This window comes from Myotis myotis, unplaced genomic scaffold (genome assembly GCF_014108235.1).
Source record: "Myotis myotis isolate mMyoMyo1 unplaced genomic scaffold, mMyoMyo1.p scaffold_m19_p_10, whole genome shotgun sequence".
Lineage (NCBI taxonomy): Eukaryota > Metazoa > Chordata > Mammalia > Chiroptera > Vespertilionidae > Myotis > Myotis myotis.
Genome location: NW_023416314.1, coordinates 69,897,826 through 69,921,556, shown reverse-complemented (window position 1 = coordinate 69,921,556; position 23,731 = coordinate 69,897,826). Strand labels below are relative to the sequence as shown.

The window sequence follows — 23,731 nt, the reverse complement described above, 5'->3', positions numbered from 1 at the left end:
ACAGCACCATTTGTCGCACACAGTTTATCCGAAATTCACTTGGTGATTGGGGTGGCCATCTGTGTTAGCTAATTGGCTTTATCAAAAAGAAAAATAAACTTCTCAGATGTTTATGACAAGTGTACTTTTGCAACTTGGATCGAGGCACCTGCTCAAGATAGGCCTCTACCCTCCCACAGAAACTGGGGCATAGGGACACTGTCTTCCTTGATGATTACATTTCAAAAGACAGATGTCAGATTCTTGAGAAACATCCTGACATTCCTGGGTTGTGGAGCTGATAAAAGGCTTATTTAACTTTTAAAATGATTTATATACATGTCGAAGAGACAGAGAAAGAACTTACAATGACATATTTCTTAAAGTAGATGCTCCAAGAAAAGGGGAGAGGGTGAGCCTCTCCCCTAATTTCAACAGAGGGAATTTTTTTTCGTTTTCAAATTTAATGAGGTATAATTGATGATTACAAATTTGTATATGTTCAATGTTCTAGCTAGTTTGGCTCAGTGGAGAGAGCATAGGCCTGTGGACTGAAGGGTCCCGGGTTTGATTCCAGTCAAGGGCACATGCCCAGGTTGCAGGTTTGATCCCCAGGAGGGAGGCATGCAGGAGGCAGCCGATCAATGATTCTCTCTCATCACCCATGATTCTCATCACCGATGTTTCTCTCTCTCCCTCTCCCTTCCTCTCTGAAATCAATAAAAATACATTTTTAAAAAAATAAACATGTGTATATTTTTAAGATGGACAGCTTGATGATTTAATAGAAGTTTCAGTTGTGAAATATGCACCACAATCAACAGGGAGAATTTCAGGTTTGCCCTTAACAACACATATCCAGTCCTGCTGTCTGAGCAATGCAAGAGAGGAGGTCAATTAAGCTCTCACAAAGGAAGGCAATGTCAAGTTTTCCATCAAGCTGATGTTCTAAGTCTCAGTCGGTGGTTCTGGTACTCTTAATTCTTCATGCTCTCACCCTGAAATACTCTGTTTCAGCAAAAAGAAAAATTCAGTGTTTTAGTCTCAAAAAATGTGTGCAGATGCAGCTCCTATGCCGTCAGGATGCTTCAGCCATTTGTCCCGATTTGCCGTCTCTAATCAACTGGCAAGATAACAAGAGCCTCTATTGCATCTCTGACAAGCTCTGTCTACTTCAGAGAAGTCTGCACTCTGCAAGTGTGACAAATCTTCCATTTATCTCCTGCAGCGATTTTACCAGTGTGCTGCAAGAATTTCTAAAGCACGCAATACAAAATTTAGTCAGGGGCACTGACCTCTTTTCCCTTAGATTTTCCAATAAAAAAATAAAAACGGCCAATACCACAATCGGTGTCTGGTGTGAACGAATAAAAATTATACCTATGCTTTGTCAGGTCAGCAAAAAATAATATATGTACTGGTGTTCACAGAATTTTAGTAATTAGTCTATGTGTGACATTTGATGAAATGGTTGAAAATTGCTGATCTACTATATATAATTATGCATGCATATTACTGATACCACCAGTTTAATGTTGGATGTACCTTTCATTTAAACACAACAGGTTTTTAAAAAACATTTGTATTGATTGACAGAGAGAGGAAGGGAGAGAGAGAGAGAGATGGAAACATAGATGAGAGAAAAACATCTATTGGCTGCCTCCCACATGCCCCAACTGGAGATTGAGCTGCAACCTGAGCATGTGCCCTGGCCTGGAATTGAACCAGCGACCTCTTGCTGCATGGGTCGATGCTCAACCACTGAGCCACATCAGGGGGCAACGCAACACTTTTTATAGTAATTATAATGAGGATTGAAAGATTACTGATAAGAGCTTTCACTTGCAGGTGTGTGCGTGCGTGCGTGCGTGCGTGTGTGTGTTGAGTGGTGAAATTTGAAACAAATCAAATTCATAAATTAAAATGTAAAAGGTATAATAGAGTAAGAAGGTAGCATACCATCAGGGGTGAAGTTCAGGTTTGAAGGAAAGAAGCCTTGCTCTTCAGTCAAGGCTTGAGGACAGATTAGCTCTGGTGTCTTATCCAAGTCAGTTACTTGCTCTCCCAAACACATAAACATACACAAATTCCTTGGGGGCAGGTTTCTCTATATGTCAAATGAAAAGAAAAATAACTTTCTACCTGCTTGATAAGGTTACCAAGAAGATAAAATAAACTCATAAATATCAGAGAGTTTTGAGAAAAAGAAAAGTGCCACACAATGTAATTATTCACTATTATAAAATTAACCGTTTAGGACAAATGCTAAATCCTATTGGATTTGGGAGCTGGAATTTGGCTGGGATTTAGTAAAGGGGTAATCAGGGTGGCGCAATGCCTGATGTATACCATATTCATTGATAAGGCTGAAATATTCAGGAGCAGGATTATTATATAGGTGTGTTCAGTTGAACCCTGAAGGCTGCTTGGCCTCCAAGTAGATAAAGAGGAGAAGGAAAAAGAAGTTCGTCAAAGGGGAAAACATCAAGAACCTAAGGAAGCGCTGGCAGGTGAAAAACTCAGGGAACAACCATTGTTGAATATTACCCGGGTCTCAAAAATGTAAATGGCCTGCTTGGCACAAATAGCCCCTGAGATGACATGAATTCACTTACATAGGTGCCTAGGTTACATCTCCAGGCCTCCACATCAGGACTTCTAGTTGACTAAATTCCAGGAGCAGGAATAAAACAAAAGAGCAAAAGGCCAACAAGGGTCTTCAGACAATGAAAAAGGGTTTGCGAGGTAATCAACCAGAAGTCGGGACTGTATATGCTACTGTGTAATATTCCTAAATCCATGCTACTTTGCCACATGTGCTTCTCATGGCTCCTCCCAAGGATCAGCGGTAAAGCATTTAAAAGGAAGGGCTTGCATGATTATCTTTGAGGAACTTATGAAGATTAAATATATCTAGAGCCAGGTTTGCAGAAGAAAAGACCAACCAAGAGAGACAGTCAGCAGTAGGAGATTCAAAATCACTGTCAAGGGCTTGTGGCAAAGATAAATAGAGAAAAGCATAGAAGCCAGCCCAGAACTGAGAAATGGCGAAGGGACTGTAATAGTGGAGGACCCCAATTATCCCTCCATTGCTAGATGGTTGAAGATGGTCAACAAACTAACAGTGGAGGCTATGCATAAACACTATCCTCCTCTCATGATTCCAGGCCTACTTTGTACTCAGTGAGAAGCTAATACCTGCACTCATCAAACCCATTATGAGCCAGGATGAGTCCTCTACATTCATTATCACTAATCTTTGCAAGGATCCTGAAAAGCAATTAATACCTAATTTACAGGTGGGGAAAACTAAAGATCAAAAATGCAAAGCAATTTGCACAGTATAAATGCATACTGTGTGCCTCATAGTTTACCAAATGCTTTACCCTCATAACTCACGTTTTCCACAATACGAAGGAGATTGTATTATGATCTTCATTCCAAAGATTAAAAACAAACAAACAAACAAACAAAAAAACCTGATGTACAAAAGTAGTTAAGTTAGAGCTGGTATTTGAAATAAGGCCAGCCTGCATCTTTCCCCCTAATGTAACATTGCCTCTGGAAGAAAACCAATTAATGTTAATTTTCATGAGTACAAGCAGGTACTAGTTCCAGGAACTGGAACATAGTTGGTGTGTCCATCCATGAGAAAACTTGCAGGGCCCCTTTCATTCTACTACATCTCTACCCTTCTCCCTACAGTGCTTCTCTCAGCCCTCTAGGCACCCACCCACATGCCCTCTCATGTGAACTTGTACACGAGAGCTGAGCCCTGATCCCTCTTACAATAAGCCATTATCATGTTTGTCATGAAAGCTTATAAGTTTTCACTGACTCTTAATAAAAATTTCATTCTTATCCTTATTGGGCAATTTCCAGATTTTGACAAACATTAAAAAAAAAAAATAAAAAATGAACTAATTAATCTGTTTACTGGACAAGGATTATAATGGAAATAGACTGTGGTACTACATTAACATTCTTATGACAGAAGATGACAAGAACCAAAGTGGCTATAGAGATATTTGGTTTTCACTGAAGACACTATGGCAGACACAGGTATTTTGAAAAGGAGTGGTCCACTCTTAAAGATACACAACTCCTTCCTTCTCACAGTAAATATTGGGAGAACACCAACAGGACCAACGTGAAAGATGTTTATAATATGAGGGTAGAGTTTTGGTCTATTTGCATTGGATAGAATGAGAGGAATTGGATTCTAACTTGACTTACCCTCTTCAGAAGTTGTACCAAATGTGAATTTGCTTTCACAGGTCAACAATAACCAGGTCTCCTATCTCTAAGAATAAGAGCACATTGTTATCGCCCTGGCCAGCATGGCTCAGTGGTTGAGAGTCAACCTCTGAACCAGGAGGTCATGGTTCGATTCCTGGTCAGGGCACATGCCCAGGTCTCCATCCCAGATGTGGGGGTGTGCAGGAGGCAGCCAATAAATGATTCTCTTCCTCTCCCATCCTCTGTGAAATCAGTAAAACACACACACACACACACACACACACACACACACACACACGCACACACACACATCTCTACACTCTTTCAAATGAAGACCATGTTTACTTTCTCACTCTCGGTCTATTAGAGAATGGATGTCTCATTTTAATAATGCTTGAATTAATTACTATAGAATGAGCAGGCTTTGTTCCAAAAGGGAATGAGGAAAAAAATGTTAAGTCTTCAAATGTTGACACAAAGAACAGTTTTGCCTCCCATTTAATTAATCTTTTAAATAAATACTTAAAACATTCTGATTAGCAACTGCAGCATCTTTGCATTCTCCTCTCCTCTGGTAAATTTTCCCAGTTGCCCTCCCTGTGTCAGCTTGATTCAGACTGAGGATTTCCAGTGGTCTGTTTTCCTGTCTTTTAATGTTTGCTTTTCTAACAATTGTCTTCTTCAGCAGCCTGTTATTGCTGAGCTGTGGAACCTATTTTGTCTTAAATTAACTCCAACCATCTGAAAAAAAGTTAGCAAGTTCTAAAATGCAAAAAGCCACAGTGCAAAGTAATGCAGTGGTGGACAGAGGAGTGGGTAAGCCAGCAAAAACGAAGAACAGAAAAACCAATTTGAATAAAATGAGAGAAAGCAATGGCTGGGCCTTTTACTAACCACCTTACTCCAGGCCTCAGATCCCTAACGGCTGTTTAACCCTGTTCTGTCAGTTTCCTCTTTCCCTTCCGGTTCATTCTGACATCCTTCTAAAGTTTACAACCACCACTGGCTAGTGTGGCTCAACAGCTGAGCATTGACCTATGAACCAGAAGGTCGGGGTTCGATTCCCAGCCAGGGCACATGGCTGGGTTGTGTGCAGCAGGCAGCCAATCAATGATTCTTTCTCATCATTGATGTTTCTATCTCCCTCCCTCTCTGAAATCAATAAAAATATTTTTAAAAATAAAGTTTGCAACCACCCTCCAAAGTCAGCAATATCCTCATTTTTACACATGAGAAATCTGAGGCTTGGGAAAGTAGTTTTCCCAAGGTTGTACATCCAGTGAGGGGAACAATGTCGGGTTTAAACTCAGGGATAGACAATCCTAAAGATGCAGTCCTATTGAACTCTACCTCACTGCCACCCAAAATAAGATAAAAACGCTAATAATACTCTAAGCAATGGAAAACACTTAACTCAAATGATCAAGACTTTTTGTGGATAAAAGGTAACTTCATGTCTGCCCAACTACTAAACTGGCAAAATTGAAAGCCCCAGATGAAATGCTAAATCTGGAATATCTCACTCCTTCTTTTCCTAGTAATGGATATAGATACACAGGTAGGTATAGGTTTAGATATAGTATAGGTATAGACATACATGTAATGTTAGATGATATATAGGAGATAGAGATACAGATATAGAAACATCAAATATATAAGAAAGTAATCAAATGTCAGCCCCTTAGCATTCTTGCCCTTTGAACAGAATTTTGTTGTTTATCTTTTATATAATGGATAAAAGCAGAAATGACTTAATATTTATCAATAGCTTGAAAAAGAACAGTGGGGAAAGCACATGCCTCCTTCTACAAAGAGGTGGAGTATGGGCACCAAGCTCCTGTCGCTCTGAACCTGGGCAATTCATGTGTTACAGACTTTTGCCTGATTCCAAGTACAGCAGTTACTGCTTCGCTGTGCAGATATAAGAACCCCTATAACTGAAGATTTACTTTGCAAAGTCAGTTCCTGGGCCCTCAGGACTATTACCAGCCACCTACAAAGTCTGCCTCCAATATCTGGCCTTTTCACTCTCTGCATCTTTTCACTTACTGTGTCTTGAAATTGTTTTAATGTTCAGCTGTCATTGTGACTTTTTCCTTTGTATAAGTGAAGGTCAAACATATCTGAAATAGACAAGATTATAAGAGTGTGCAGCCTATATTATGTGATGAGCCTTCTAGCTGCTTTGATTTTTATCTGAGATGTAATAGTAGGGAATAGAGAGTTTTTAAACTGTGAATGAGACAATAACTATTTAGACCTTCTCTATTTTTAAAATATAAATTCTCTTTCTATAGCCCACACATGACTGTGTGCACAATTGTCAAACCAACCACAAATTCCCAGGCGGCTTCTCACAGGGATGACATCTCCCAGTGAAATATGAAAAGTAATCACAGAGGCTAATTGTGTGCTTTTAGCAACAAGAACACAAAACATTGTGGTGGGGCTCAGGTTTCTGTTTTCTGGCCATAAAGCCAAGATGGTCTATATTGATCACCTTTTCATTTCCTTCTTCTCTCTGCTCACCTTTTGCCATTCCAGTCTGAGTGTTCACTAAACTGGAGGAAGCTGCAGCCTTAGAGATCTGACATCATGTAGGATGGGAACAAAAGGCAAATAGGGTCAATTAAAAAGATGTCATATTTTTAAAATCCAAACTTTGAATAATTACAAAGAGATACTGAGAACCCTCTCCAACTAGGTTGACTATTTTATCAAAAGTAAAATGATCAGGCTCAGTGAGGATCTCATCAGTCTGGTAAGATCCAGAACAAGGACAGAGGAGAGAACTCCTAGGATCATGGTGATGATGGAAAAGCATCCGATGGGAGTGGGACAGGTAATATTCCTATGAATACCTGTCTGAGGATTTCATTGAAACCCTGCAGCTGAATATAAAATCCCATTAGTGGTTACTGAGTAATTAAAGAGGTATCCCTATTTGTGTCCCTATTAATTATTTAACTTTAAGTAATTAATTCTATAATGTGGTATCACTAAGAATAGTTTGGCATTAAGAATCCTCCCTAGGGTTAGGTCAGTCATAACCTTAATCTCTTCCCTACAAGATTGCCTCAGGCTCTACTAAATCACTTTCTCCTACCATTTGTGTGTGTTTGTGTGTGTGTGTGTGTGTGTGTGTGTGTGTGTGTGTGTGGTGGTGTTTTTAACATACAGCATAGGGAAAATAGTCGATATTATTGTGATACTTTTGTATGATGACAAACGGTTACTAGACTTACTGTGCTGATCACATCATAAGACGTATAAATGTCAAATCACTGTTTTTAACCTGAAACTAATATAATACTGTATGTCAACTACACTTCAATAAAAATTACATTAAGATAAACGTTATAAAAACAAATGGGATTGTGCTAGAGACCTGCTTCATTCAACTAATAATAAAGAAGTATACTGTATTGGCTTTGAGTAACAGTGTATAATGTTTTAATTAAAAAATAAACATTTCTAAGCAAAAAAGTAAACCCCGATGATCTAAAATAATAATCATCATAAAATTCAATTTTCCCACACCCACCAAAACTTTTTCAATGAATAGCTCCACCTGTTCTTGCCAACCCCTTCCCTTCTCTGAGAAGCCAGAGTAAAGGAATAGGACAAAATAAAAAAAAAAAAAAAGAAACAAACAAAAACAGAAAATCTGTTTAGCCCTTTAACATATTCTTTTTCTTAATTTTTTTTTATTGATGTCACAGAGGAAGAGAGATAGAAACATCAATGATGAGAGAGAATCATTGGTTGGTTGCCTCATGCACGCCCCCCCACTGGGGATAGGGCCCACAACTCCGGCATGTGCCCTTGACTGAAACTGAACCTGGGACCCTTCCGTCTACTTTATCCACTGAGCCCAACTGGCTAGGGTGATCATATTAATTCTTAATGAATATTCTTAAGAAAGGTGACAAGAGGGTGACCAGAAAGACAGGGTTTATATGTATGATTTTACAAAATTCTGCTTTCCAAAGTGGTCAGGCCAATATTTCCAAGAGCCAATGCTTTAATAAGAATCTGTTCTATTTTGAGTGTGTCACTGTATTCCCAGGAGTTAATATTTACACAACAAATTGTATTCTCAATTAATATTTGTTGTGTAAATTAAAAAACACACATATGTAACTTTATCTTTGTGACCTCAATTTTATTAACTGAAAAAATGTTAACTAGCTAAGGGTTTTGTAACATTATATTTCAATGCTAACCTTATTCTGTGTGTTGTGTTTTTCAAACCCTATGCTGAGTTTCAATATAGAAAATGTGGAGGGAAAAAGCCAGAAGACCACTGAGAACCCAACTTATCGGCCATTCCTTGCCTCATGGCACTTTCACAGAGCACCAGCATTCCAGGGACAATGAAAGTTCCCTCTTCCCAGCTCTCACATGATAAGATTCTGTGACATCCACCAGAAGACAGAATTCTATCCGGATGCCTTGGAGAAACCCACCCTTGCCTCATGCAGGGAAGACAGGCTTGTGTCTGGAGCATGGGGATAAAAACGTGTCTTCAACCTGAGATGCTACCCATTCCTTCCCACCTTACACTATGGGCCTATAAAACAAAGCGGTTTTTGCCAGCCTTAGCTTTTGGATCAGCCTCAGCAAAGCCGAAAAGTAATCAATTGGGCTCCTGGGTGTGTAATTGTTCAAAGGTGATTTAAGGCTGAGCTATTGATAACAGTTGCAATCAAGCTTTCATTTCAGACAAAGTTGCAGCATACACCTAAGGCTAATGTCAAAGAATATAATTACCTTATTAAGAAAAGGTCAAAGCAAAGAACTTTGGGCTAAGATATGCATGTATATGGCTGAGGGGGGGTGGGGAGGGCTTAACGGGGACGGGGGATAGAAACCTGAAATGTACAGTAGAGGAATAACCCTTCTTCAGATTGCAGACTGGCATCTGTTTTCTAGAAAAGAACTGTGGCATGAAACTCTAAGGATCAACAAGATCCATCTTGTTTGTATCTGAATATTATTATTGATAACTGACATTTATTGACCCCATTTAAATGCCAGACACAGTCTTGAGTGCTTAACTCCATAGTCATATTTGATCCGTTCAACAACCCTATGAACTTGGCACATTTTTTTTTGCCTCGATTTTATACTGAGAAAAAATGAAGCTCAGGCTCATTAAGAAACAAGCTCAAGGTCACACAGCTAATAAATAGGAAAACCAAGACTCAAACTCAAGCCTCCCTAACGTGGAAGCTCATACACATAACCTTGCCACTCTGGGCCTCTTTGGAATATAATTTGTGTAACAAAGGCACCATCAGAGTGCCAGTGTCTCTCTGTTCCTAACCAGGCCCCTTGAAATCAGGTGACCCTTCTTACTGACCACCCCAGCCCCATCAGTTCTGCCTTTTCCTGCCTCTGACCTTCTGCCAGACCTAGGTACAACAGAGTCGCAAAAGGGTGGAAAGCCAATTCGTGTTCTGTGATCTCTCATTAGTTTCCTACTTGCTTAGTTTTGCAAAGCAGACAACGAATACACAACCACCCAGAACACATCTATTTACAAGGATTAGAAATGTTCCAAATGCTGCCCATCTGGCGTGCTCAGTGGTTGAGCATTGACCCATGAACCTAGAGGTCACGACTCAGTTCCTGGGCAGGGCACATGCCTGGGTTGCAGGCTTGGGGGCGCACGGGAGGCAGCCAGTTGATGATTCTCTCTCATCATTGATATTTCTCTCTCTCTCCCTCTCCATTCTTCTCTCTGAAATCAATAAAAACATATTTTTTAAATGCCCCAAATTCTATGCATCTATTTAGATGCTCATCCAGAAGTTAAAAATATCAACTCAGCATAAAGGTAGCACAGTGTGCGTAGGAAAAAACTGCAAGTTGGGTTCAACCCCTACCTCGGCCATGTGGGCCGGATAGCTTGGGAAATCGCCTAAGTGCTTTAAAACTCAGTCTTCTTATCTCAATAGAAGGACAATACTACCAGACTCCATACATTGGGATTGTCAAGTGAGATGAAGTGACCTGTAAATAATGTGTAGTGAATCAGTGACTGAGACTGTCATTCTTTTTTTAAAAAAAATATATTTTATTGATTTTTTACAGAGAGGAAGGAGGAGGGATAGAGAGTTAGAAACGTCGATGAGAGAGAAACATCGATCAACTGTCTCCTGCACACTCCCTACTAGGGATGTGCTCGCAACCAAGGTACCTGCCTTTGACAGGAATTGAACCTGGGACCCTTGAGTCCACAGACTGATGCTGTATCCACTGAGCCAAACCAGTTAGGGCGAGACTGTCATTCTTAAAGTCGGTGGCACATTGACACTAACCATTCACCCCTGAAATTTGTTTGTCTCAGTTCAAACCTCAGCTTTGTTACTTGATTGCTCTACGACCTTAGACAAGTTTATTAATCTCCCTGTACTTTGGTTTTTTGATCTATAAAATGAGTAGAATAGTAGCAATACCACAAAGGATTGTAGTGAAGATTAAATGCAGTAAGTAATAGAATGACTGGCACTAATACTAATAGTGATAATTTATTGAGTACATATTATGTGTTCGGCATTATACTTACTTTTTAAGTATGGAAGATCAATATATAATATATTTTTAAATTATTTTTAGCATTATCATTATTTACTCTCATGGATATCTGTCTTTCAATACATATGCAAGTAAGCTAAACAGAGACACATTCTGATATCATCTGAGCCCCTGAACCAAACCAAGATTAATGTTAGAACTACCCTAAACCTTTCAAAGTCATGAGCCAATAAATACTTAATGTGTTTTGAATTGTGCATCCTCTCTCTTAAGCCCAGAAAGCGTAAATTGAGAGATCCAAATTCACTCAAATAAACAGTTATCCTCCAATGGTGTAGAACTGATGAAAAGAAAACACCATCCGGCCATGGATTCTCTTTTATCCAGTTTTGAAATACAGACCCTGTGACAAACATTTGCCAACAATAAGGAATGACTACATACTTAGTCTTCCAATTAGAAAAACAGACTGAACCCAAACAAGAGTCTCTACACACTCCAAAAACCCCATTAAAATAACAGTAAAGAGTTTTTAAAAGACATAGCCTACAAGGACAAACAGTGTGGAAGAAAAGACAATGGCCACACAATTTCATAATTTTAAAACTTGGGAAGTGAATAGATGAAAGATAACTGATTTAACAGAACAGGGAAAATTTAGCTAGCAGTAAGAAAAGTCTAGAAACAAGTCATTTATATCTCATGATTCTCCAAAAGGCTCAGCAATTAGCAAGCACCTTTGGAAATGGAGGTGAAGACAAAATTTTTTTAAAATAATTGAGTTGAAAGTATTTTAACAGCCGTTAGAACCCAAGATTTTCTTTTATCTCAACATAAAGGTGAGATTTATTGTCCAAATATACTAAAACATGAGGTATCTGCGTTCAGAACACTAAGGCATGGTTAAGTCAGGACTACTATAGTGAAATGGGGCCATGAAGAGTAAAAGCATCTATACTGAATATTGAAGCCCCAGTCACTTTTTTTGCATCCACTCTTCTACAATACTGAAAGCCAGCCATGTACTGAGCAAGAGGCTGGGAGACCATATAATGAGGAGCCTGACCAGCTAAAAAGAAAAGGAGTAAACATATAGACATAGGAGTTTCCTGGAGGAAAACTCCAGCCAGATAGCCCTCTACTGGCTGAGCTGACAGGCTCCATTCACACAGTTTTCAATATGCTGGTGAATGTCCCACTCTTAAGTATAAGTAGGCAGCCAATGATCACCAGCCATTACTGGCATGCCTCTAAAATAACTGACAGAAACCAAACAGAAAGAAAGAAAAAAATGGAGAAAAACTAATTAATGCAAGAATAAAACTAAAAAACAAAAATCAAGCATTTAAAGCATGAGTTTATAAGAGCAGATTGCATCGATGAATAAAGAGAAGGTTGGCATGAAACACAAAAATATTTCTAGAATAAAAAAGAGTATTTGGAAATAAAAATACTGTGACAAGAGTGAAAACAACTCAAAAGAAAAATGGAAGTTTGTTGTTTTTTTAAGGGAGCAGGGAGACAAGGAAATTGAAAATAGGAGAAAAAAGATTTTAAAAAGTAGAAGATCCATCCACAGGGCTCAATGTCAGAGAGATAGGTATTCAAAAAAGAAAAATGAGAAAAGGGAGAGAGAGAAGAAAAGTTGGGGACAAGAGAGGAAATATTTAAAAGAATAATAAAGAAAATTTTTCAGAACTAAAAGAAGAAAATAAGTTTACAGAATAAATGGGCCATCATTTGACCAACATAGTAAATGAAAATCAACCCTCTCCAAGACATATCATCATAAAGTTTGAGAACACTAAGAATAAAGAACATATCCTAAAAGCTTTCAGAGAAGGAAACAAATAATACTTTCACACAAAGATTAGAATGGCAGTGAACTTCTCAATGGCAATACTGGAAGTGAAAAGAAAGAATGGAGTAATGCTTCAAATCCTAGGGGGGAAAATAATTTCCAACCTATAATTGCATACCTAGCCAAACTATCAATTAAGGGTGTGAATATTATGGAAATAATTCTAGATTTGCAAGGTCCAAAAAATTTGCTTCCCATGCTCCCTTCCTCAGGAAGGTGCTGGAAGCCCCACTTCCCAAAATGAGAAAGTAAACCAAGGAAAAAGAATATATGGAATTAATTAAAGAGAAGGCAAAAGAACAACATGGAATAACAGAGTAACAGGTGAAGAAAGATTCCTGGGGACTAGATTGGTCAGAGTTCCTGGAAACATTTTTTCAAGACATAAGACTAAAGCTAATTCTTAAGTATTTGAACCCTATTCAGAGGAAATGCACACAAAGGGGGAAGAATATAGGAAAGAGTTAACTATAGAGGGTAGAAAAATAAGCCAACCATGAAACAACATAACCCAAAAATGACAATTACTAAGTCCAAGAAAATAAATGTTGAATATGAAAGGAAAAGAAATCATGCAAACTACAACGCTCAGCTGTGACTAGTATTTACATATTCATAGCAGTGCAACACTGACAGTGACCCAAGTACAATTCTAAGAGTAGCAACTGAGGAGGGTGCAGAGATGAGAGATGTGCACATGCATACAGGGTGGCAGTGGTCAATGGGAGCTAAATCATCATTTTGCATTGTGGGAAATCAGTTGATTATGCCCAAAAGTGGAATATCAAGAAATTGCAGTAAAAGCATGTAGGATAAATGTCAAAAGAATCAGCTAAGGCCATCCTGTGTTGCTCAGTGGTTGGGCATCAACCTATAAACCAGGAGGTCACGGTTCAATTGCTGCTCAGGGCACATGCCCAGGTTGCGGGCTCGATACTCAGTGTGGGGCATGCAGGAGGCAGCTAATCAATGATTCTCTCTCATCATTGATATTCCTATCTCTCTCCCTCTCCCTTCCTCTCTAAAATAATTTTTTACAAATCAGCTAAAAGAGTTGAAATTGATTGCCTCTGCAGAATAGAAGACACAAAAAAGTTTAAGGGAATTGTTATTTTCAAAACAAGAATTGTAAGACTATTTGCCTCTTGAACACACGTGCAAGCATAATTTTGTGTTGTTTAAAAACAACAACAACAACAAATACAAATAAAAACCTAGAGAGACAAAAGAGACCAGGAAGGGCATTTGCCTGTTCATATACCAGATCAAGAAAGCTTGAACCTAGAAATGTTGGTTCATGTGACAAAGTCAAGATAACCCCAATGCAGATCTAGAGCAGACAGGGAGATAAATAGTTAAGACTTGTATTTACAGGTATGCATCATTTTAGGGCACTTCACTTTATTGTGCTTCGCAGATACTACATTTTCTACAGACAGATTACAACTTACTAAAGCTCAGATAATGGTTAGCTTTTTTAGCAATAAAGTATTTTTAATCAAGGTATGACCATTGTTTTTTAGACAAAATGCTTTTGCACACTCAATAGACTACAGTAGAGTGTAAACATAACAGGTATATGCGCTGGGAAACAAAACAATTTGTGACTTGCTTTATTGTAATATTCACTTTATTGCAGTGGTCTGGAAGCAAACCCACACTACCACCAAGGTATGCCTGTGTTCAATAAACATGTACTGTGTGTCCAGGGGGGTCTCCTTCTCCTCTTTCTGCTTTTCCTCCTCTTCCTCCTGCTCCTTTTCTCCTTCCTCTTCATCTTCCTCCTCCTCTTCCTCATTACCATCACCATCCCAATGAAAATGATTAATCAATTATTTTGTGCCCTATAACCAGGTCAAAAGCTTTACACAAGTAATGCCATTTAATCCTCACAACTTCACAATTAGAGGTATTTTATTGCCCTGGTCGGTTTGGCTCAGTGAATAGAGTGTCGGCCTGTGGACTGAAGGGTCCCCAGGTTTGATTCCGGTCAAGGGCATGTACCTTGGTTGCGGGCACATCCCCGGTAGGGGGTGTGCAGAAGGCGGCTGGTCGATGTTTCTCTCTCATTGATGTTTCTGGCTCTCTATCCCTCTCCCTTTCTCCCTGTAAAAAATCAAAAAATATGTTTTTTGTTAAAAAAGAGGTATTTTATTACTTGCATTCCACAGATGAGGAAACTGGAGCATTGAGAAGTTACCTGCCCAATGTGGTATACGTAGTAAGTGACAAGCCAGCATTCCCCATCAGGCAACCATGCAATCGTATTCCAGAACCTGGGCTCTTAACCATTGCCTGAACTACTGACTAACAAAGAGGATATTCGATAAATTATTTTGAATGAAAATCAAACAAGTACATATTATGTGAAAGGAATACGAAGATGAAAAATAAATTTGTCCTTGAAACCAGGGAGCTTGCAGTCTAAAGGCTGAAAAGCATAACTCGGAAGCCAAGTCCGTTCTATGCGAAGTCGGTCCTAATGGGTTGATTGTAATTGCTCCAGCGGATCCACTTCATTCTCGGCCACGCCACGTCTGCTTACTACATGTTGAATCCCTGTTGGAGGCCATTTACTCTCCCAGTTTTCAAATAGGAAAATCCAGGTCAGAGAGATTTTATAACTTCCCCAAGGTCAAATAGAGGCAAAAATCAAAAGTAAAATCAGGTTCCTTAAATACCACATCCGTGCTCACGATTACTGAGTCGGAATCTGCAAAATAACCCCTCCCAACAATCAATACTTTCCCCCTCGCACCCACAGGGCAGGTGGCGTCACTGTTAGCCACTAACCGTGAACACTCAATGCCTGAGCAGTGAGAAATGGATTGGAGTAGGTGACATCCCATGGACATTTAAAAATAAAGAACGCACTTTTAAAGTAATAGAGGCCATATGTATTCTACTGCTCAAATTGCTGATAGGCGGTTTATAATAGTGAAATATTTATAAATATATATTTAATGCCCACCCCTCTATACCAGAAACCATAACGTAAACATTAATGAGCATTTTCCCTAACATTGGAGAGGCAGTTATGGGGTTCTATTAACATCCATCTTCCGTGGCTTCTTTAAAAGGGCTGTTAACTCATTAAGCAAGTGCACCTGTGCTATCATAGCGAGCGCGGACAGGCATTCACTATTTGCTTATCTAACACATTTTCTCAGAGTTGAATGAAAGAGATGACCTAATTCTCATACAAGGCTCAGACACGGTTCCTTGACTGATCTGTCATCTTGGTGAGAATGCGATCTCACTTCCGTGGTTCACTCGGTCACCAAATACCTCAAATGAATAAAATTATCTTCATCAAATACAGCTTCCTACTTAAACGGTCCAGACAATTCAAATATACCGTGTAATGAGAGAATTAGCAAGATATGTGGGCAAAGAAATAGACTTTTAGTAAATGATGGAAGCCCATAACATTCTAGTCTAGAGGGCATCTTCATTGCAGCCTATGCTATCCTTGACAGAAAGGATTTTATGATGCTTCCTCTTTCTCCATGACTATAAATGACTGAAATTTCTCTTTTTAAAAATATATTTTTAGCAGCTCCCGGGGGCGCGCCGTGTCCGCGGTTCTCGACGGCGCGGGCCGGCCTGGATCCGCGCTCCCTGCCTCTCAGCGGGCGGCCGCCCGACGGCTCCCCTCAGCCCCGGCCTCAGGGCGGGCGCCGCGGGGCCCCGGCGGGGAGAGCGCGAATCTCCTCCCGGCGTTTCCCGGACGCGCGGCCGGCGAGTGGGCGCTGTGAGGGCGGCCGGGCGCCGGGGAGGGCATGTTCGGCGGGGCGTCCGCGGCGCCCCCGCCCCAGCGCCCCCTCCGCGCCGCCGCCCCGTGATAAAAGCGGCGGCCGCGCTTCCTGACGTGAGACCCGCGCTCCCGCCGGCCGCCCGCCCGGCCGCGCGTCCGGGCGGCGATGACACGGCGCGGGCGGTGGCCGCGAGGCGCCGGGCGGCCGTTGGCTGACCGTTGGCTGACCGTTGGCTGACCGGAGAGCGGCCGCCGCCAGCATGGGCTGCGCCCCGAGCACCGCAGTACCGAGACCCAGACCGTGTGCCCGGGCGCCCCGGAGGCCGAGGACGCGCAGGACCCCGCGGCGCTGCTGCCCCCGCCGGGCGGGCCGGGCGCCCTGCTCCGTCCGGAGCCCGAAAGCACCAGCGGCGCCCTCCCCGCGGACCCCCCCCCCCCCCCCCCCAGCATCGCGACTCGAAGAGAAATCTGGTGTTTAATGGGCACATTCCAGCACCGGGCCTGGAATGGAAGCAGCAGGGACGGGTAGGTGACCCCACGGAGCCTCACGTGGCGAAGAGGATGAGGAAGGCGACCATCAAACAGAAGAGCCCCATGGCCTCAGGCAGGGCAAGCCCAGAATGGCGCAGGAGAAGAGCTGCTGCTTGAGAGAGGGCTCCTGGCGTAGCCAAGGGTCAAACTGCCAAACGCTGTTCCAGTTCCGGCCCCTGGACCAGCCACACCCACGGCGGCAGCCCCAGCACCCATGAACTTGGCCGCTGTGCCCATGTCCCGGGAGACAGCACTGGTTGGAACTCCCGTCTGGCCGCCTGGAGTGGGGAGCTGCTGGAGGAAGGCTGTTCCGATGGGTCTCTGGCTGCCTGCTCAGGAAGGAGGCAGACACAGGCCTGATTGGACCCGGGTGCAGCAGCGGATCGGAGCGGAGCCGGAGGGATGAGCAGTGCCCCGTGGTCTGCATCTTTCCCAGCTCCCAGCGTTAGCGCTAGGCTTCCGAGCTCAGCTCCCCCACCCACAAGTTGTGCGCTCTTAATAAGTATTAAATAAAAAAATGGTTCATGGTCAAATAAATTTGGGAAATACTGGCTCAGAAAAAAAAAATTTTATATATATATATATATATATATATATATATATATATATATATATATATTTCAGAGAAGGGAGAGGGAAAGAGAGATAGAAACATCAATGATGAGAAGGAATCATTGATCGGCTGCCTCCTGCATGCCCCCTACTAGGGATCGAGCCTGCAACCCAGGCATATGCCCTTACCTGGCATAAAACCCGTGACCCTTCAGTCTGTGGGTCTATGCTCCATCCACTGAGCTAAGCCAGCTAGGGCATGACTGACCTTTCTTTCGGGATCTTGTTGGTCTTCCAAAAAGAAGGCTATACTTCAAGGTTAGATGCCTGAATCTTCTCAGGCACCCAGGCTTAAAAAAGAGAAAATTAGCCATGTTCACCTTTCACCCACCCTCTGTATCCATTTTATGCATCTGCCTTTCAAATCTCTTCCTCTCCACTCTGCACTGCCATATCTGTAGTCCAAATCCTATGTCATGAAGCTTTTCCCCTGTTTTTTCTAAGAGTTTTGTAGTTTGAGCTCTAACATTTCGATGTTTGATCCATTTTGCTTTTGTATATGGTGTAAGCTAAGGATTCACCTTCATTCTTTTACATGTAGATATCCAGTTTTCCAAGCCCCATCCTATATAATAAAAACCTAATATGCAAGATCGAATGGCAGAACAACCAGTTGCTATGATGCACACTGACCACCAGGGGGCAGAGGCTCAATGCAGGAGCTGCCCCCAGCCTGCAGGCCCCAGGTCAGCCAAGGTGGGTGCCAGCAGCCCCCCTTTCCCCATCGCCCTGCCAGTCACCTCACAGATTGATGCTAATTGCTGGCCAGGCCTAGGGACCCTACCCATGCACGCATTGCATGCACTGAGCCTCTAGTTTGTTATAAAGATTCCTTTCTCCATTGGCCCTCTTGTCAAAAATCATTTGAATATTTCTGGGGTCTCTAGTCTATTCCAATGTAAATGCCTGTATTTGTGCCAGTCCCACGCTGTTTTGATAACTGTAGTTTTGTAGTTAGTTTTAAAATCAGGAAGTATGAGTCTTCCAACTTGCTTTTCCAAGATTTTTGTTTGCCAAATTATTTTTATTTGGGGCTCCTTGAAATTCCATATAAATTTTAGAATGGATGTTTTCTTTCAGAGAAATGTTGTTAGAACTTTGATAGAATTGCATTAAATCTGTAGATTGCTTTTGATGGAATTAAAATCTTATTGTCTTCCACTGTATGAATGTGGGATGCCTTTCAAATTCGTTGTCTTTAATTTCTTTCAGCTACACTTAATAGTTTTATTGTACAAGTTTTTAGCCTCCTTGGGTAAGTTTATTCCTAAATATTTTGTTCACTTTAATGTTATTGTAAATGCCATTGTTTTATTAATATTCTTTTTGTGATTGCTCATTGTTAGTCATATAGAAATTTGATTTTTGTGTTGACTTTGTATCCTGCAACTGTGATGAATAAATTTATTAATTCTAACAGCTTTCTGTGAAATCTTTAAGGTAATACTGAACTTTTATTTTATTCTCTCTTATATTACAGCTGTTATTTGTAGTCATTTATGTGTCTGCCTATCTCTTCCAGACTGTAAATTATTTGAGGAACAAACAGCTTTACGTTATAGCCCCTCGCTTACTGTTTTTTGTGTATATAGTGGTACAAATAATTTAAACAAATAAATCAGTACTGATTTTAAAAGAATATCTATGATCCTGAATCATGGCAATAAAGAAGGGACACTCCTGGGACTGGATATGTCTTGTGTCCTTTTCTCTTACAAACCCTCTGGTCTCCCTATGACATATTTCAGGGTCAGAGAATGAGGAGAGAAAAAAAGAGAAGAGTAACATTTATTAAACATCTGTTCTCTGCCAAATACAATGCTCACTTCTTACAACTGTGATGAAACATTATTACTCTACCCATTTATCTAATGAGATTGCAGATTTGTAAAAGTTAATTGAGATTATACTAGAAAGTAGAGAAGCCAGAATTCAATGGGAAAGTTATTAGGCAAGGAGAATTTCTGGGAATTGGAAAGGGTAGAACAAGGCAGAGAAGATGGCAAATCAGAACTAGATATCTTTAACATGGAGTCTTAGAAGAGAAAATGTTAGTCTCATCAAGATTGGAAATGTAGTTCTGAGCTGGGAACAGAAGAGGAATCTGAGATGTGTTTAGGGGGCTCTGATCATATAACATCAACTCATCTCACTATTTTGTGCTGGGTTTGGGTATGAAGTATTCATGGGCAGGGCGGAGGTTGTATTACCTTGTGTATGGAGTCAGGATCTGAGAAACACCCCCTGTCAAACTAAGTGGTGAGTAAAAGTTACTCAGAACTTCTATAATATCAAGAATTCTTATTCTGCACCTGTGGAGCCCTAGGAGTTATGAGTCAATACATTCAAACCCCCGGTGTCTGATGTCGATGCCTGTTTTTACTTCATCAGACAAACTTAAGACTCATTATTTCCTAGAAATGCAGCCTTCCCTTCAAAGTACTTTATTCTCAAGATACTTCCAACATGGCCAGAATCAACTGTACCATTGAACCTTGCAAAACTGTTTCAGCATTTTCCAAAGGAGGTATTTTCCCTTTTTCTCTCTCTGCCTACTTTAAGGAAGGAAGAATTAGGTAAAAGAATTAATTTTATAGCACTCTGCTATTATGGTATTTAATAAAATTAAATAATATACTTATTATTGCTAAATATGGGTACCAGCTACTTCTATGTATCACAGATCTCTATGAAAAGATTTTATTATATTTCTTCAATGCTGAGATGATACTGCTGCATTTTTTTTTCAGTTGTGAAATGAATAATCACAGAAGAGAATTAAGAGACAGATATTCTGAGGAACACTGTCTATTGTCTGGTCTTGTTTTTTCTCTAGATTCAATATTACTTTTTGCAATATTTATAATTATCTTTTTATTCATTTCCAAGGTCATATTTTCCTTCAAATGTTTGCTTGAAATGGGAAAAATGTGTGTGTGTGTGTGTGTGTCCACGCCCATCCGGAGATAGAGAATAAATAGGGATTAAATAGTTGATCTACTTCCAATATAATCTAAAAAAACTGCTGCTTGTGAACCCAAGGGCACACTTAAAATGAATTTCAGTAAATATCATATGTCCCAATCTGTTTGTCAATGACAGTAGTCCTTACATCCACAGCCAGCCTCTCAACAGCAAAATCTAGGAAAACAAAACCCTAACTTGCAAAAAAAAACTGTTCAAACATTCTGCAGGCTTTGTAAATTTCCTTAGTTTCTCCTTCTCTCAATCTACCTATGTATCTTTGATATTTTTTAAACCCTGACATTTAAAGGATAACTTTGCACAAGAACTTTACTCAGTTTCCTACAAAATGACTCTTTCTTGTCATGAGAATTGCCAGGGGAGAATTTACAAAGTAATTGCACACACGCACACACACACACACACACACACACTCACATCACACAAAAGGTTCTGATTTTCAAAAGGGAAACGGCATTTTTTTTTACTGTGTCTTTGTCAGTCCTGGAGCTCTCAAAATAACTCCAGGATGGCTGAGCTCTCTATTTTGCCTTTTACATCAACAAAATAATCCTGAGCTACAATTTCGATTACAGTCGCATGGATGGCTGATAAAGAGGGAGAAAGGAGGTGACATGACTTACCAAACCCAGGTGGGGATGCGGCTGTTACCTTGGAAAGCTCCCCTGAGGCTCTGGCCTGGGATCTGCAGCACCCTAAGCAGGGAGCCAAAAACTGGCTTCCCAGCAACTCCCCGCACTTACTTCACCAGAGTGGCTCTTCTGCTCAGTAACCAACAGCACAGCACAGAGGTGCTGATGCCACTGCGAGGGGTTCTCTGGCGCTCAGTCTGAGCTCTGCCTTCCTTTTGGATTCTAGCTTCAGAGGGAGTGTGGCAGTTCCCTGGTGTTAGGAAAGCTGTTTCATAGCACTAATGTCTACAGGAGAGCCAAGTAGGGGATGTGAAGACTGTAACAACAGAAGTTCACTGATCGGCAATATGCTTGGTCTGTGAACGCAGCAGCCAACAGAGCAGTGAGCCTGCTCTTAGCTGCCTTCACTTTTGTCTCCAAAGCCAGGACTCACAGAGCACATGGCTGTGAATCTCTTTGTTCTGTCTGTCCTGACACTTGAGCCATCCTTCCAACCATAGACCGAGAATGGTCACTCAAAGTTGAACATGGAAAGAGAAGACAAGAAAGATGGCTTAGCTGGTTCCTAGGTAGTGCTGCCGATGCTCAAGTTACGTACTTGATTCTCATTTTAGGCCAAAGAAGAACAATATCTTAATGTACAAGGAAACCATTGCTGTATGTCACAGGATCTGTCAGAGCAAGAGTGTTAGGAAGAGAGAGAGAGAGAGAGAGAGAGAGAGAGAGAGAGAGAGAGAGAGAGAGAGAGAGATATGAATTAAAGGGACTTGGTCATTGAAAATTCACTTTCTTCTTTTGAAAATAGCTGCCTGGCCTGGCTGGCATGGCTGAGTGGTTCAGCATCAACCTATGAACCAGGAGGTCACAGTTTGATTTCTGGCCAGGGCACATGCTCAGGTTGTGGGCTTGATCCCCAGTGGGGAAAGTGCAGGAGGCAGCTGATCAATGGTTCTCATCATTGATACATCTACCTCCCTCTCCTCTCCTCTAAGAAACTAGCCATCTGTTAATCTCAGGGGTGGCAAGTGGTCGCCTTTGCTCCCACTTGCACTGGGTCAGAGATAACAGTCAACATTACCAAAGGGGAGGAGATGGGACTAGCATAAATGTCAAGAGAAAAAGCATCTGATTGGTCATAATTAATGAACTTTGTCTAAACACTTAAAAGTGATCTTGACATCACCAAAGCAAAATGCTCCTCATTGTTTCATCTTTGCAAGCCTATTTTGTTCTATTCCCCACCCCCCTTTTTTAGCTTTCTCGACTTATGAGGCTTTTTGTCTAAAAAAAAATATTCAATTCAGAATAGACCTATAAATCAAGAGGGTTTGAACCTGTGAGAGGGACCATGTCCTACTTATGACAGGTTGCCTGGCTTCCTGGCTCCTACTCCTCTAATTGTGAAATCTCCATGACAACAAACTGCCCTTAACTGGCAAGGTATTCTCCTGTCTAAACCTCAAAATCCTCATTGTTATAATAGGTAAGATTAATCTAGTTGGTTTTCAAGTTCTGTATATCTGGATTAAAGGCCCAAAGAACTTCTGAAGCAATTAGTGCTGACCATTTCAACCAAATCAGAAGATACTAACTTTTAAGAAAACACATTAAGATGCTGAGAAGATGAAGGGCGGATGCTAAATTGACACAAAGTTCTTCTGTTCCAAAACCCTCCTGCTCAGGTGATTTGGAATGGCTGTCATGATTCAGAAAATTCAATGTCAAGAATACTTCTGCCTTTGCACAGTGTCAAATTTAAAAGGGTTTAATGTATTTGTATTGGATCCTCTGCTCCTGTGTCCCTTGGTGCAGCTACAAGTGGCGTATTGATTGAGGCATTCTGAAAACGAAAGGGAAGAAAAAGAATTTTATTCTCCCTCCCCAATTGCCACAAGTCCTGCTTTCACATCTGACCTCACCTGCTCTCCTGTCTGTGGTCCAAGTACAAATAAGGCATTTGTATATGAGCAGGCAAATCTTTTTCTCTTAGCCCTAGATTTCTAAAAAAAATAAAATATTTGCACACACACACACATAAAGGAAAAAATCTACCCTGGTTGATGTGTTCTGATCCCTGTCTGAAAGCAAGCCTAACAAATGAAGGGACTTGGTGTGATTTAGTGTAATGCCAGCAGCAAAAATACAACTGTAAATTATTCTTTTCCAACCTGCTCTCTGAGGCTCAAATTGCTGTTTTGCTGTCTGCATCTGCAATGATGGTTGATACATCCCCTGGGTAGGAAAGTACTGAACTCCTCTATCTTGACTTAGTAGCTGAGCTGAATTTAATAAAATTATTTAGCAGCTACCAAAGTCAATGAAGGCACCAAGGAAGGAGGGTGGGAAAGAATACAAGGGGTTCAGTTTGCTATATGTGGCACAGAACTTCCATATACAAACAACACTCTCATCTCAGTTATTATACAATTTGCTTTGGAATTAAACAACAAAGATTCCTAATACTTATGACAGGGTCTTTTTAAAAATTGTTTTGTTTTTTAAAATCAGAACAGTTCTGTGTTTTTATAGTAATTTGAAAGGGAAAGTTTTGACAAGCCAGAATGACATCTTGAACTAAATGGAGAGAATAAT

At 40.8% G+C, this 23,731-nt stretch overlaps 1 pseudogene; it reads right to left on the bottom strand.

Moving 5' to 3' along the window:
• Positions 1–16,839: 16,839 nt before the first annotated feature.
• Positions 16,840–21,869, bottom strand: LOC118664015 (annotated as a pseudogene).
• Between the last annotated feature and the right edge of the window lie 1,862 nt (positions 21,870–23,731).